This window comes from Herpailurus yagouaroundi, unplaced genomic scaffold, assembly GCF_014898765.1.
Source record: "Herpailurus yagouaroundi ecotype Mexico unplaced genomic scaffold, PumYag 100, whole genome shotgun sequence".
Taxonomy (NCBI): Eukaryota; Metazoa; Chordata; class Mammalia; order Carnivora; family Felidae; genus Herpailurus; species Herpailurus yagouaroundi.
The window spans coordinates 27,766,636-27,781,821 of record NW_024412391.1 but is presented as its reverse complement, the minus strand read 5'-3'; the positions used below and the strand labels follow the sequence as shown (position 1 = coordinate 27,781,821).

The following is a 15,186-nucleotide window of genomic DNA, read 5'->3' as shown; positions in this document are numbered from 1 at the left end:
TACAATAAGGCAATAGTTAATCAGAACCACATACTGGATACTTTCTTTCTAAGTTAATGTCTCTTTCTGTAAAATACAATTAGTAAATTGTCTGGTGTATTTGCTCCAAGTGGACTGGTTTCAGAAAAATTTTGTTTGATACTTAATTTTTTTTAATTTTTTTAAATGGTTTTTTTTTTTTTATTATTTATTGAGACAGAGAAAAACAGAGCATGGGCAGGAGAGGGGCAGAGAGAGAGAGAGAGGGAGAGAGAGAGACACAGAATCCGAAGCAGGCTCCAGGCTCTGAGCTGTCAGCACAGAGCCCGACGCGGGGCTCGAACTCAAGGACTGTGAGATCATGACCTGAGCTGAAGTCAGACGCTTAGCCGACTGAGCCACCCAGGCACCCCTTTGATACTTAATTTTTAAAAATAGTTTCATTAGACTTTGAAACTGTTTTTATAGGTGAAGAAACTGATGCATTGGGGTTAAGTGCCAAAGCAATAATCTAGTGGTAAAACCTGGCATTGTAGTAATTACACAAACACACATACTCACATATGCATTTTTAAAAGGCTATCCATAAATAAATGCTGATCAATGAAGGAAACGTGTTTATTTTTTTAGTGCACTATTTCCCAAGAAGAGCTAATCCATTCTATTAGTGCCAAACAGTTTAAATTGAGAGGAAATGGATAGGCTCATTGAGAAATAATGAGCTATACAATGCTATATAAAAATGAAAGATTTTCCCCATTTTCTTCACCAAAATGCTTTTTTTAACCAATTTGCCACAAGGTAAAAGACAAAAGAAAAAAAAATTAATACAACTTCTGGGAGGGAAGTATTGATAGCAGAAAGAATTGTAAGAGCCTTCTGGGACTTTCTTCTAAAAGCCTTTGCCTTTATTTTTCATCTCTTGAGAAGACAGTGACTCTCCAAAACACCTTCTTTTAAGACTCCTGACTCTATCATTTGATGCTTTGCTTTCTCTCTCACATTCCCTAGGTCCCCAAAGGAGGGCTCAAGGGTTGTAAAAACAGAAACATTGGGGAAAGAGCATTACAATTCCTTTTCACACTTGGGAGGTTTCAGTCCTGTACCTACAGCCGACCACCTGGGCCACCTTGACTGCTGGGGACGCTTGCTCCACCCAGCCTGTGCAGTGCTTTACAGATGGAACACCATAGGTGGTGCCAGCACCTTTCTTCTCATGGCAATATCCAGTCCTCAAAGTGAAGCAAACAGAGGGGTACCTATGTCTTAAGTTGCAGCTGACTTTGTGTACAGAGAAGAAAGGAAAATAGGAGGAAGCTTTAAGTTCGGCTGTTCCGTGTTAAATGACTACATCATTCACCAGAGGCCCTGAGACAATTTATAATAGTTGCAATGGGAAGTGCAAGAGCTCTGCAAAGAGACAGCCTTACTTAGGTCAGTGGTATGACCCTGGATAAGTTACCTGATCTCTCTGAGCCTCATTTCCCTGGATGTAAACTGAGAAGGATGATACCTCTCCTGGAGTTTTGTTAGGAGGACATAAGCAGAACTCAAACACATGATTGATACATGGTAGACATTTAATATGAGAGATAAATACATTATGCCTTTACTTGATTTTAGGAGAGAGGCAATAGGCTGGATGTGAAAATGAGCCAAATATGTAACAAAACTGCAGCATCCTGTTGGAGATGGCAGATTTTTTTCATTTTTTCTGTGTCCAATTTCCTAAGCTTCTGAGTAAAACCATACTCGTAGCTTCAAGAGCCTAGCAGTTGTGTACTTGTCCTCAATATTGAATATGCTTAGTCGTATTTTTAGATAACTTAACATTGCCTGTTTTATTTTTAGAGAGCCCAGCCACAAACAAATGACCAATACAAATTGACATAAAAGCAGTTCATATTGAAAGTGCCCTGTTCTAACCCTTCGTATCTGGCATTTCCTTTTTTTTTTTTTTTTTTTTTTTTTTTTTTTTTTTTTTAAGAGAGGTGGGTACATGTGCATGCAAGCAAGGGAGGGGGGAGAGGGAGAGAAAGAATCTTAAACACCCCAAGCAAGGAGCCTGAGCTGGGTCCCCACACAAGCCTATGCAGGATGGATCTCACAACTGTGAGATCATGACCTGAGCTGAAATCAAGAGTCTTATGCTTAACCAGCTGAGCCACCCAAGCACTCCTGGCATTTCCTTTCTCTGAGGCAAGGTTTCCAACAGTGTGTTCCCTATTATCAATTTTACAGAAAACTGTTACTAAAGATGTTAAGAGGAAGAAAGCATGTTTTTGTTTTTGTTTTCTTCTGTTGTGGTTTTCCACATGAGTCCTCAGAATCTTCGATATTCTATTGTACATGAGGTATCTCTAAAAAGTAAGAGGAGTCCTACATCCCCAAATTGTATTTGCCTACAAAAATGAGTTGAGGAACTGTCACCTGAATTCTTCTTGTCCTTTTGTGGGGACATTTTCCACAGGCACAATAACAGGGGCAACGGGGCTGGGGAAGGAGGGAGAGCAGAGTGAGTGAATCCAAGAATAAATACTCTAAAGCAGAAGTCACAAATCCTAATGCCTATAGGAGAAAGTGACCTCAAGATCAGAGGTAGGCTGGATGCATTACAAGACAGGATGGTAAGATGATGGCAAACTGCAAAACATATGTTCTGTCTACCACAATTCAAACTGCTAAAAAATATTCTGTGGGCCTGTGCATGTCTGTGGTTCCTACCCTCCACAGGTTGCCAGTGTGAAGCCTTGCTCTAAGAAGACTGCTTTCATTTTTATTTCAAATACAGTATCATGTGAATGAACTTAAAGAGAACCTTTGAAGATCCACATTTTAATGTTTTGAAGGGAGAGCAGAAAGGATGTGGCATGTTTAGAGCAGTACATCACTGTTCCTCTCAGTCTTGTTCATGGCTACCATTAGGCCCATCTCGGAGTTAAGAGATGGGGTCCTGTTTATAGTTTAGCACTGTGTGTTATCCACGAATACGTGGGTAGGGATGGCTCAGGCCTTTCAAGAATTTATATTTCATCAGACACTATTCCATGTGCTTTACTTAATAGCTCTTCATTTCATCCTCACAAACCCTATTACTATCCTCATTTTACAGATAAGGCACAGTTTAAGCCACCAGCCTATAGTTAGACAGGTATCAAGCAGCAGAACTGAGACTGAAATCCAAGGCTTTCTGACTCTAGAATCCACACTCTTTTTTTTTTTTTAAGTAGGCTCCACTCAAACTCACCACCCTGAGATCAAGAGTCACATGCTCTACTAACTAAGCCAACCAGGCACCCCCTAAAACCCACACTCTTAACTACTATTCCAAACTCAGTCTTGGAGATGTCTTGTTCCCCATTTGAGAATATATCAGTTTTGAATGCTCTGGACTCCAGGTGTTGGAAATCCTGGCTAACAGTGTCTGGAACAAGCATTTTCCCAAAAAATAACAAATCTGGAAGCAGGGGTCTACTGGTATTAGTGCTATAGCTCAGCAATGCCAGAGCCAACTTCTCATGGTCACAAGATGACTACTTCTCGGCTGGGCATTATATATGAAATCAAGAAAGCAAGAAGTGGGAAGGGGTGGCAAGCTTATCAGATCTCTTTAATCGGGAAATTAAACTCTTTCCCAGAAGTCCCCAACAGACTTTAGCGTAATTTCATTACCAGAATGATATCATATGGCCATGTCTGGCTGCAAAGGAGTCTGGGAAAGCAAGTATTTCTCCTTTCTAACCCCAGGAGTGGAGGCAGGCAAAGGAATATCTGGTTGGGAACAGGTGCTGGCTTAGCCAGCCAACAGTATTGGCCACAGGAGTTTGGTTTGATTAGGAAAATACCAAAAGAACTCCATCATACAGTGTGTCACCCATGCCATGGACCCAAGGAAAGTTAAACAGCAACAAGTGAAGTTAGCCACAAAACGAAAATTGAACTTTAGAACTCTTATTGCCTTTTAAAAGTATCTGCTGGGGCGCCTTGGTGGCGCAGTCGGTTAAGCGTCCGACTTCAGCCAGGTCACGATCTCGCGGTCCGTGAGTTCGAGCCCCGCGTCAGGCTCTGGGCTGATGGCTCAGAGCCTGGAGCCTGTTTCCGATTCTGTGTCTCCCTCTCTCTCTGCCCCTCCCCCGTTCATGCTCTGTCTCTCTCTGTCCCAAAAATAAATAAACGTTGAAAAAAAAAAATAAAAGTATCTGCTTCTGTCCATTTCCAAATATGTGAAATGACTTCTAACCCTTCTCCTGATCGAAACTCTCTGGGTAGTATGTAAAAACTAATTATTTTATTTCCACACACTCAGATACTTTTATGATGCTATTCCTAGTAAATGTTATTTTTATAAAATGTTATCTCCTTACTCATGGTTAATAAATCAAAATGACAATTTTTAATACAGTTTCAAAAGTGGATTGAAATTTGTCAGTAACTAGGAACTAGGAAACTTTGGTGCTGAAGATACATAATACATTACTTAGGTTTATAATCTATTTTCTATTATGCATTGGCTTTTCTACTAGTTTAATTGTATTTTTTTTCTTTTGTGTTTTTATCATGGTACACAAACTCAGAAAACCTGTTCAGGCAACTATATAATGCAATCTAAATATCCAGTTAACATATTGCTATGGAAACCAGGAAACAGAAACGACACTCTAGTCATTTCTTTGGACAACTATGGCTAATTGTGTGTGTGTGTGTGTGTGTGTGTGTGTGTGTGTGTGTGAATCCATTAGTTTATTCCTCTTTTATTGAAAGTTGGTACTGAACCCCAAATCTATAACTGAACTGTCCATAAATGGGACCAGTGCCCTGTGACCTATAGGTTAGCCTTTAACAACCATATAACCAATATGGTTATATAACCAATAACCATAGTCATACTTAAATTACGCCATGTGATATCAGGAAATCTTCAGTAAGCTTGCCAGGCTTCGGCCTTTTGGCATGCTGTGAAGAACACCTGACTGGGATTTGAGGGCTGGGTTCTAACCTCACCTCTTTTACTAACCAGTTATGTGACCCTCAGGAACTTAGGCATTCAGGTTCCTCATCTGCAAAATGGTTCAATGCAGAGCTCTAGTATGATGTAATAGGAAAGTCCTTTTTCCATAAAATTGGGGAATCGTGAGGTAATTACTTTTGAGGATTGAAACTGCTTCTGCAGTCCCTGATAAAGTGCCTGGCACATAGTAAGCTCTCAGGAGAATGACAACTATTCTTATTTTACTTTTCTGTTTTTCATTCTGTAGTAAATGATTCCTGAGCCTGCACAGTGAATGTTGTTTAGTGCCGTGACTCAGTAATTAACAGATGCCCTTATATGACAAGCCCTTAGGCCAGTCAGAAAGGAGACCTACTAAGACCTAACAGGCAGTGCTGTTTCTTAGATTCTGTTACCTTTGCGTGTTTATTCTCTTGAAGGTTAATGTCAATTTTGGTAGTCAGGCATATGAATTATAAAAACTTACCCTAACACATTCCTAATACAATCCACCAGGCCTCACAAACCTTTTTTTTTTTTAATCATAAGATTTCAACGTTCAAGAATTAAACTTTTGTTCCGTTTTGCTTGTTCATTGCTGTTTGCCTAGTTATTTAATCAGCCTGTTTCCTGCTATGAAAAAAAAAAAGTGAAAGAAGTTGAAGTTTCCTCAGGGCTAAACTCCTGTGTTGTTCTTCCTCCCAGAGATCCAAGTTATTATATAGCAGGGGATAAACGTTGCATAACGAAATCATTGGGACAATTCTCCATCCACTCCTACCTCCGTCGCTAACAATGAATTCCTTGTCTCTGTGGTGTCCAACTCTTTCTCTACCTCGCTCAGCGCCCAGCGGCTGACGGAGCCGTGGGAGAGTCTGGCAACAGAGCGTCGCGCTTCTCCCGCCGGCAGCGCGTGGGGTGGGGTGCGTGGAGTGTGCGCGGAGTGGGCGCGCCGGGCGTTCCGCGCGTCGGCTGACGCTCGCCGCGCGAGCACCAGGAGGGGGAGACTCGGACTCGCTTATCTCCCGCTGTGCTAACTTCAAACTGCCCGAGCTGGCGGAGTTGAGATCTCGCGGCCAGGGCGAAAAAACTTCTCCTCCACCTAGAAAGTTTCACCTTGGCGGCGGCGGGGGAGGGGTGGGAGGAAACGCGACCCCCGCGGGGCCAGGCGCGGCGCGCGGGCGGCAGGAAGGGCGGGGGCCGATTTCCCCCTCTGGGTGGTGCCAGTCCCCACCTCAGCGGTCCTAGGACCGGCGGACCGGGCGGACGACCCCGCTCGAGGTAGACGGACACGTGTTGGGGCGGGCAGGCGGGCGAGCGCTTGGGTCGGGTCGCCTGCCCGTGCTTCCCGCCGGGACGCGCCCGGGGCCGCCGCGGGCCGCGCGCGCCACTGCCCGGCTGAGTCACCGGCTCGGTTGCGCGCGGGTGAGAAGGGGCGGAGGGAGCTCGGCTGGGTGGCAGACCGGGCGTTCGGCTCGGCCGCGCCGCAGGTGACCCGGACGCTCTCGCTGCCTGCAGCGCCCCGAGCGCTTTGTGACCAGATGCGGAACCCAGCGGAGGGCGCCAGCCAGATGCGGGGCGACAGCTGACCTGCAGCCGGGAGGCGCGGAGCACGCGGGTGGTCTCTGTGCGACTGACTTCTCCACGGTTCTTGGACGCCTCGAGGTAAAGCTACAGCCCACTCCAGACCCCGCACCCCACCCCTCGGCCCCAGCGTTCTGCTCTTTGTTCCCCTTAAGAAACCTGAGTGCTGTTCCACGGGGCAAGACCAGGGAGGTGAGCAAGAGTTTAGGGGTTTCAGAAACTGAAGGGACGTGGCGGGGTAGAGGTGTAAAGTAGAGTGGAGCTTTTCGTTTTAAGGGGTTGTTTCTGACGGCCACCTGTATGACTCAGGGGAGAGAGGGGCGCTGGAGTAAGGGGTGATGTATGACTGTTATGGCCGGGCAAGTTTCAAGGCGGTGATCTGACTCAGCCCTTAGAAAAGAGATTTGGTCACCATGTCCCAGAGTGATGCGGCAGGCGAGATTCAAGCCAAGTGCTTTTCTTGTTCCCAGCCCTGCTTTATCTATAACGCTTGAGGATCCTTTCAAGGGGCAGGTGTGTTTGTGAAAATCTGAATTCTTCATTTCTGGCAAACACATAGGGCTTGTGATCCATCATTTTCAATCGTACCTTACTTATTTCTTTGCCGGGGCTATATGGAAGACATCTATCTTATTCGGGGAAATAGATTATAACCGGAGGTCGGACAGTCTAGCTAGTACTGGTACTGATCCAATAATTTAAGTTCCAATGAAAGTATTTTCACCGACTATGGATTGGTTTCCCATTTCATACCTTCTGTGTTTTAAAAGGGCCATTTACTAATTTGGCAGTTGGAGAGAGTTCCAGTGGCTCACGCATGAATAGTTGCCCAGTGTATTTTACCTTATCACAGTTTTATGTTCAAAGGAGCTCTAGGGCTGAATGAAATATTGTCAGCCCTCTTAAGCAACATAATCAGGATACTATAATTGTCAGGTTAAGATGGGCGATGAACGTGAGAGGATTGTAAAAACTCACATTGCAGAGAATATAGACTATATGGACCCTCTACTGAAATTTAAGAAGACTGTTCACATTTTGTAGAGTTGGGTGGTTTATTCTGCCGTTTTCATCAGCCAGACACATGGACATTGCCATGCAAATGGATCCAGAAAAACATTATTTTCCTTTATAGCTGAACTATTATAGCTGACTAATGCATTTTTTCTGCATGAAGATGGTCTGAAAATGCTGTACATCATGTTTCTCTGTGCTACTGGGACATAAATTGTGTTTTTATGTAAACTGTTAAGTGGTGCTTGGATTACTTACATGTACGTAGCTTTCCTTTCGAGCTCTAAGCTTATTGGGATTTGTTTTCACATGTAAACTTCTGTAATAGAACAGAAGTAAGGTGCTGTGGTTCCACTCATACACTGCAAGACTGTGGCGTATTCAAAGTTCATTCTTTTTAAACTGCTGAATAATACCAGTAACATTTATATTACTCCTAAGACATTTTTGTAGTGTAGACACAAAAATGTGTCTTGAGTGCCTATAAAATACACTGGTGTTTTGGAAAATCTGTTCAAATCTCAAACTTAATGGTGCATAAGTCTATAATTATTAACCTAAATATGTTTTGATTTTAACATGATGGACTGTATGGCATATAAAAGATGATCTGCTGAGTATTACTTTTTCAAAGATTGCTTTGTTCTTAATACATCACAGGAGGGGTTTACATTATATATACACTCCATGCCTTCAGAATTAATGGGTGAGGTTTATTTGAATGCTAAAGATATACAAGATTAACCGTAGCCAGTCAGTATGAAAGCTGGTAATATTTTCATGACTTTTAAAACTACAATAAAAGGAAATTGACCCTTTTCTAAGCAGGAGACATATACTTATTTTATAAATTCCCATTTAAGTATATGTCCCACTATAATCTTGAAATTTTTAAAATTTGTTTTAATGTGGGTTAGACTAAGAAATACATTTGAAAAGTCAATTTTCTTAGCCGTTGGTTAAAAAAATAATAATTCAAAATAGCATTGGTCTAATTTTCCTTTTACAAATCTATATAGTAGCCTCAAATAAACTTGTTCTCAAATGTAATCATCTCAAAAGAAAGTGAATAACTCAAAAGAATTATTCCTTTCGGACACAACACCTTTCTCTAGGTGGCTGCACCAGTGCCTATGGCCACACACCCATGAGGAATACACAACTCTGTACACTCTGAGAGCACCTCCCATCTTTCTGTCCCTTTCTCCTCACCCCTTCTGGGTTTGGTCAGAGTTGCTTCCAAACCCTCTGTACCCCCATTTTTCCACTCTGATTTCATGGTTTCTTCTTTGCTGTCATTAGGCGCACCAGAGCCAGCAATGCTGTCTTTTCTCCATCATCTCTAATACTTCCTCAGGCTGCTGTGCTTGTTAATGGGATACCAGATTTCCTAACTGTGCTGCCTTAAGGGAAGAAAATTTGAAGAATCTCACGTACCAGGAAATTAACCTCCTTTTACCTCCCTGGTGTATGTTGAAACTGGTATCTTTGACATAGAGCCCTCAGGGCAGTTTCCTCAAGGGCTTTGCTCTATGCAAAATAAATAGTAACCTCTTAGTAATGGATGATAAATATACTGACTAATGTCAATTTAGGATCACTTTGATTCTCTTTTCTTAACAGGCACTGAATTGCTGCCAGGCTTACATTTGCCTCACCAAAAATAGCTAAGAACTATATGTTGAACGTCGTATGTGTTTGATACTAAAGAAACATTTTTTTCAAAGGGAGAAATGAAATCTCTGCCCTTGAAGAGTTTATAATCTAGATATTCAGATAAATAACATATAAAATGGAACCAAGATCCATAATTATTAAGGGGACATAACATGAAAATGACATTAGAAATCATCCCATTTACTACTAAATTATAGACTTATTTAAAAAAAAAAAAAGATTGGAATTTAAAGACTTCTTAGAATTTTCAAGCTATTTCTGAGCATGTTCTCTTTTTGAGACTACAACAACCTTACAAAATAGACGAGGCTGATACCAACATACTAACCTCTCCTTGCTATAGGCAAGGACACTGTGTTTGAGCCTAGCCTCCATGCTATCCTGACTGCACCACATAGCTTCTGCCCAGCCATCATTAAGGTTAACTATTTGAAGCATTTTCCACTGAAGCATAGTTTAGGATTCTTAGGTTAGTGATAAGTGATGAATGTAACATTTCTAATTTCTGGAGTTTTTCTCACCTTCTATTTCTCAAATGCTCTTTTTTGCTCTTTCTCTTTTTGTAGTAAAGATACCAGAAAAAGCCTTTATTCATTTGTGTGGGGCGTTCTGCTCCTGTTATCAGATAAAGAGCTGTGAGTAATTTTGTAATCTGTCCTACTATCAGAAAGCCCATTCTCAGATATCTCTTCAGCTGTGTTTAACAGTTTAGTATATTCCCCTTGGGATTTGTTTCAATAAAAACAGCCAGTAAAATCTTACTACAGATCCTTTGCTTTTCGGAGGACAAAATGAAGAAAGTGTTTTTATAAGCTGTAAAATGTAATTGAGAGAAAAATCACACGTGTGGCATTTGTAGCAGGAGGTGTGAGAACAGTGGGGAAAAAAACCCCAGCTAACTAATTGCATATCCAGGTATACATATTTCTTCTATGATTGTGTAAATTTGCACAAGTATATTTATGCAGGTTACTTATGTAGTTTTTAATTTCTGTAATAAATTATGTAGCTATAGGGAACCATAGAATTCATATTAAGGGCCTGTAGGGGCACCTCACTGGCTTAGTCGATAGACCATGTGACTCTTGATTTGAGGGTTGTGAGTTCATACCCCACGTTTGGTATAGAAAGCCAGGTTCCTATACTCTAAGAATGTGATTGAGGACTTAGACATTCAGGATAATTTACTGAGCACCTACCAGCCATAATTCAAAACTCTGGCATAGCAGTAGAGAATAAAACAGACTAAGATCTCTAACAGTATAATACTCTGTTCTATATTGAGGAAGGCAAACAATAAGTAAAATACATAAATAAAAATGTATTTGTGATGTGGTGATAAGAGCTGCAAGGAAGTGGAGTGGGGACTGTCAAGCATAAGGGGATGGAGTGGTAATTGAAAAATTCAGTAGTAGAGTTAGAGAAGTCTTCACTTTGAAGATGACCTTTGAACTAGAACCTGAAGGAGATAAGAGAATGAGCCATGTGAAAATCTGGAGCATGGCTTCTGCTTTGCACTTCTTGCGAACGCTATTTTCATTTTGTTGTCTCTGGAATTGTGCAGTGCATAGCCCGCACAGCTATACTTGGAGTCCCTCATTTTTTATGGGAAGTACTTGGACAGTGCCTGCCATAGTTCATTGCAGTCTCAAAGGGGACGGTGAAGGAGTGGCCCACATCCCTTGGTTTATGGTGTATGGAAGAAGCAAACCCATGGTATTTTCCTGCATTCAGTTGGTCCCATGTCCACATGCCATCCTTGATCAAGGTTCTTGCTCCATTCAGACAATTTTCCTTCTTATTTTCTACACTGTAAGCCTGGCCCAAAAGGATTTGTTGAGAGTAATACCCACAGCCTTTGTCTCAGATCCCTTCCATAGTAAATATTTGGAGACAGCAAAGGAGACAGTTGCTCATGGTATGCAGCCTCTGTTTGCTGAACACTTTTTTCTTGTCTCTCTCCTTTCTTTTCCCTTTCCAATGTTAAACCACTGTGTTGGATTTTCTTCCTCTTTTCTTCCTGCCCCTTTAAGCCCTGTCTATATCCTGTATCAAGATTTGCAAACAGGAAAAAAAAAAAGGGAGGGGACCTGTCTGGCTTAGTCAGTGGAGCATGCAACTCAATCTCGGGGTTGTGAGTTTAAACCCCATGTGGGACGTAGAGATTATTAAAATAAAAAAATTAAAAAATTAAAAAAAGATCTGCAAGCAGGTAACCTAAATGAATGAAACTAACCATTTCACTAGGGATGACAACGTGCTTAGAAAAAGCCGCACCTAAAAGGAGGCAGCCAGCATTTGGCATCATCAGAGTTGCTGTGGATCCCAGTATGTGTCATGGGCCCATGTGGTGGTGTCTTTCAAATTTTCAAGAGAAACTAGAAACCTTGCAACTTTAAAGTGTTGACTCAGCATCTTTAAAACACTGCGCAGGATACAGAGACAAAAAGTCTGTGTGCCAGATTTGGCCTCTGGTGGTTCTGTTTACAATCCTTAGCCATGACTACACCTGCCAAGTGGTCCACTGTATCACCTTCAGGTGTTATATTCAGCAGCATGCATGGCCGAAGAGTCCCAGAGCCACTTGTGCCAAGTATTTTATCTTCTAGAGTTCTCAGATTTGTCCTCCCTCTGGAAAATTAGTTTAGCAATTAAAAAAAAAAAAAAAAAAAAAAAAAAGGATAAGGGCACCTGGGTGGCTCAGTCAGTTGAGCATCCGACTTCGGCTCAGGTCATGATCTTGCAATTTGTGAGTTCAGGCCCTGCGTCACGCTCTGTGCTGACAGCTCAGAGCCTGGAGCCTGTTTCGGAATCTGTGTCTCTCTGTCTCTCTGCCATTCCCCTGCTCACACTCTGTCTCTCTCTCTTTCAAAAATAAACATTAAAAATTTTTTTAAATAAAAAAAGATATAATTTATCACCTATTGGCACATACTTATTTTTGTAAACTCATTAACCAGTATGCTTTCTATCAAGCTATGTATATTTGTAAACTAAAGGGCACTCTACTTTTTTCATTCTTAAAGTGAAACAATCTTTTTCTGAAACCTCAGTTCATCGTAACTGTATGTATAGATTTCATTTCCAAGTTCTCATTCAGGATAAACTCCCTCTTTGGAATACTGGTGCTTTTGCTTTGTTTTGGTTTTTTTATATCTGCCTGAACTTCACTAGTTGTTATTTCTCTACCATTGAAATTCAAAACGTGTACTGCATTAGTTTCGAGTGCCCTTTAAAAGCCATCAGATCACTATTGCAATCTATTTTTCCAAAGGAATGAAAGCTCACAGGTTGTCCACTAACTTGTTTCCTTTAATCCTAAAATCTCAGTGAAATGCCCAGGCTAGTGGCCTTCAGGAAGGCCATTGTGTTAGAACGGAAGATTATGTACTGTATTTCTTCCTACTATTTTAAATGCAAATATAATATATCGTGAAACAGTGCACATATTAATATCAGTGGCTTTTTCCTGTTTTGAAGTGATCCTATATTCCCTGATAGTTGGATCTAAAATCCCAGTCCAATTTTGAAGTTGCACATAAGAAAACAGAATTGACTTGGAGGAACTGGAAAGTACTGCAATTGTTTCATAAGACCATGGGTTGTTTGTGATTTTTTAACATTTTATTGAAAATACCGAAAAGCATTCAGAGCTGGAGACCTTTGAAATATAGTTGACCCTTGAACAACACAGGGGTTAGGAGCACTGACCCCCTGCACAGTCAAAAATCTGTGTATCTTTTGACTCCCCCAGAACTTAACTACTAATAGCCTACTGTTGACTGGAAGCCTTACCAATAACAGTTGGTTAACACATTATGTTACATGTACTATATACTGTATTCTTAAAATAAAGTGAAGAAATGTTATTAAGAAAATGGTAAGGAAGAGGAAATACATTTACAGTACTGTGTTGTATAAGTGGACCCGTGCATTCCCAACTCATGTTATTGGAGGGTCAACTGTAATGTAGTTTTCACAAGGCAGAGAGAGAGGTAGAGTAAATTTGTTTAACAGAAGGCAGGTTGTCTCCTTTGAAGTCTAATCATGTGAGAAAGGAAAATCCAGCCAAGTTTGGGGTCCACAAGACAATTCAAACTATCTTTAAAAATAAGTTTTGCCTTTTCTTGAGACCACTGTGTGTTTAGACCAACATTTTAGCTCTTAAAATTTAAACCTAGGAGTCTTTTAAAGGAAATTTAATCCATGTGTTTTTGATTCACTAAATCCTAAATCATTACCCATAAACTGTATGTCTCTCTAAGCTCTTTGATGTCTAAGAAATCTTTGAAGCCATGTAAGGCCTTTTTTGTTCCAGAAGAATAGGAAGTTGGTTTTTGCTAAGGGTCAGTAAACAGCATCTTCAAATATCTGAATTAGGTCTAAAATCTCATAACCGTAACAGAATGAATATTTGAACGAGTGCTAATACAGTTTTCTGATGCAATGTGAAAAATGTAAGTACTTTTAAAGACCCAGTAGTATTCAGTTGTAATCCTTACTAACCCCAAGGAAAATATTTTGCCAGCACTCCTCTTTCTATTGTAAAAAAAAAAAAGTAAGGTCCAAATATTTATTATTTTATCCTAACACACAGTAGGTACTCAGTAACACTTTTGTTGAATGTTAACTGAATGACGTTTTCTTCTGCGTAGAACCTTCCAGCTAATGTCAATCTTTCTATTCAGTATCAGTATCCATCTGTCATGTCTCAGAATAAATCTATTCTGAGTCAGTGACCTGGTTCGACAAATTTTTAAAATAAGCCATCAAACTAAATATATGACATTTATTGAAATTCATTCTGTACCATGAAGCAACTGCCTTGCAAAGAGTGCTGAAAATAGGAAGGCATTTCTAGGCTAATTAGATTAAATATTCAGTTGTTACCATATGCTTTCTGAAAATTGATTTTTTTCCCCCTTTTACTGTTCCTGCCATTCTTCCTCCCACCTTGACATGCTTACTGACTGAAAAACTATGCATAGAAAAGGGCAGGTCATTTGTATCTATAAGCAAGTTCAAACAGGTTTAGAAAATGTAATGCTATAATCCTAAGTTGCCATAATGTAGAAGGGAAGAGTTTTTCAACAATAATGAGGGTGTTAGGTTTTGCTCCAGATTATATAGATGACACATATTTAAACTCTATTGTGTGGAGAAAAACACCTCTTACTGTACTTAGACTTCCTGTTTTTGAGTGTATATTTTCTAGTAACTAGACTTCCCATATGGACTCAGCACAAATATGTAGCTTTACGTGAAGTTGAAATGCACATGATTAGAGTACTGATGGCTGTGGAGACAGCAAGTCCTTCTCTCTAAAAGAAAGAAAGTAGTATTTAGAAGAAGGCAGAGTACTGAAACATGGGCACTGAGATCTTTCTTGATACCATGTTGTGAATTTCTAACTACTCCTCACATTTTGTCCTCAGAAAACATTGGGGTGACAGAATTTGGTGATTTCTTGTATCTTGGTGGAGAGAAAAAGGAAAATTGTGCTATTATGGTCTTTACATAGAGGTTCTTTTAGGTGAACCTGAAGGTTTACTGAATGCATATTCATTCCATCATTAAACTTGTTTTGAAACTTAATTATGGATAGTACTATATAAGGAGTAATTTTTTTATATGGCTTATATGGTCATATATATAGAAAGAGACATGCTTAATTTCTATTTCAATGGTTGATCAAACCATTAGTAATAATCGTATATCAATATGTGCACGTTCATTTTTAGATGCTCTTTAAAACTCTACAAGTTCTCATAATTTGATGAGCCTTTATATTTGTATACTTGGAAAACTGTAGTTCAAGTTAAGAAGGTTTTTGTGATAACTCTCATGCAACAGATAGAGAAAAGAAATAATGAAGGAGAAGAGCTGGAAGTTTATTGTTTTTGTTTTGTTTTGTTTTGTTTTGTTTTGTTTTGTTTTGTTTTGTT

General features: G+C 40.3%; 1 protein-coding gene across 1 annotated transcript in view; it reads left to right on the top strand.

Moving 5' to 3' along the window:
* Positions 1 to 6,455: 6,455 nt before the first annotated feature.
* MET (MET proto-oncogene, receptor tyrosine kinase) overlaps positions 6,456 to 15,186 on the top strand; it is a 126,757-nt gene continuing 118,026 nt past the window's right edge. The window contains exon 1 of the mRNA XM_040472173.1: positions 6,456 to 6,631. The gene's annotated coding sequence lies outside the window, so the exon portion shown is untranslated. The remainder of the gene's footprint in view (positions 6,632 to 15,186) is intronic.